This window comes from Crocuta crocuta, unplaced genomic scaffold (genome assembly GCF_008692635.1).
Source record: "Crocuta crocuta isolate KB4526 unplaced genomic scaffold, BGI_CrCroc_1.0 scaffold443, whole genome shotgun sequence".
Classification (NCBI taxonomy): domain Eukaryota; kingdom Metazoa; phylum Chordata; class Mammalia; order Carnivora; family Hyaenidae; genus Crocuta; species Crocuta crocuta.
The window spans coordinates 1,200,657-1,202,156 of NW_027529446.1; the positions used below are offsets into that span (position 1 = coordinate 1,200,657).

The 1,500-nt window shown below is 59.5% G+C and overlaps 1 protein-coding gene across 2 annotated transcripts in view; it reads right to left on the reverse strand.

Moving 5' to 3' along the window:
- The window catches only part of BTBD2 (BTB domain containing 2), a 7,459-nt gene that overhangs the window by 5,708 nt on the left and 251 nt on the right, over positions 1-1,500 (reverse strand). The window lies entirely within an intron of this gene.

Below are 1,500 nucleotides of genomic sequence, written 5' to 3' on the forward strand. Positions count from 1 at the left end.
CATGCCCACCTTTCTGGGCGCCGCTGCTGTGGCCACGGGTGCCGGCCCCTATTTGAAGCCCTGCTGCTGGCCACTCGCACGGACATCTGGGGTCCGGGAGCGAGACGGCCGGGGCGCGGGGACTACGTTCAAGCCTCTCCGGGGGCCTCCAGACCGCTTTCCGCCAGGCGTCACTTTCCCACGGGCCACGCACGAGGGCCCCGACTTCTTCACTTCCTCATGAATTCTTATCATTTTCCTTTGGCTTTTCTGGGTTTGGTTTTTTGGTATTAGTTGCCCTGGCGCGTACAAAGTGACGTCTTATGATTTTGTCACCCGCTTTTGTAAATAAAGTTTTACTGGCACACAGCCCCACCTGGGGCTGNAAGCTCCCCAGAGACACACAGCCATGAGACTGTTCCCAAAAGCATGGTCATCGGGGAGACGCTGGCAGCACGCAGGACCAGCCGCGTCAGCGCCCAGGATTAAGGGGCGTCCGCAGACAATCGACCGGAATGAAATCCTGCCCGTCAGTGGCAGGGAGAAGGGTGGCGGCCCCGGGAGGCAGGGCGGGTGCAGGGATGCCAGCTGGAGGCACAGCGAGGACTCACGGGGCCTCGGACACGGCGGGTGGGAGGCGGCTCCAATCCGTCCTTTACAGTTCCGGAACTTTCTTTTCTTTCTATCCCCTCCCTTCCTCTCTTTTTTCTTTTGTGAACCTGTGTTATCTTCGTATATAACAGAGAGAAAACAAACCCTGCACTTACAAAGATGTTTTAACCGTTTGGGGTGATCTGTAAAGTCAGTCGCTGTGACCGTGATTCACAGCCAGCACTTCCGGAAGTAAGACAGCTGTGCTCAGCTGAGCAAGGAGAACAGCCTGGAAGCCGGGGAGAGCCCGCGGCCGGACCTCGGGGCGGGGTGGGGGGTGTCACGTGTGACCTCTGGTCGGAGCGGACCGTGTCCCGCCAGCCGCCTGCGGCGCCCACGCTGGGCCTTCACCGCGTTTATCTCAAGTACTTGAGAGATTCTGAGGCTCAAAGCAGGAAAATCGAGAGGTGGAGTTTAACACCCTCACTAAGTCTTACTTCTTCCAAAGCTCGTGTCGACCCCGAAGGATGAAAATGGGGCGTCAACGCCCTGCCTGCAGCGTGGCCAGGACTCAACACGTGACGCCCGGGAGGGAACCAGACACCAAGGCCACGCGGGGTGTGAGTCCACGTGCATGAACCTCCAGAACAGGCTCCTCCATGGCCGGGCAGGGGCTCCGGGGGGCGGGGGAGGGACAGGCCTGCTCTTCAGAGCGAGGGGCTGGAGTCGGGCAGCAATGAGGGGCGCACAGGCCCATGAACGCTCTGCGAGCCCCAGAGATCACACTACGAACGGGCGAACTGTACGGTGTGAGGATTACATCTCAATCAAAAATCTACAAAAATGAAAACGGGGCAGGGCCCCAGAGCCCACCCTGTACCTGAGAGGCAATTCTGGAAATCTTCAGGGGCTCCGGTGGCCCTGTCCTGG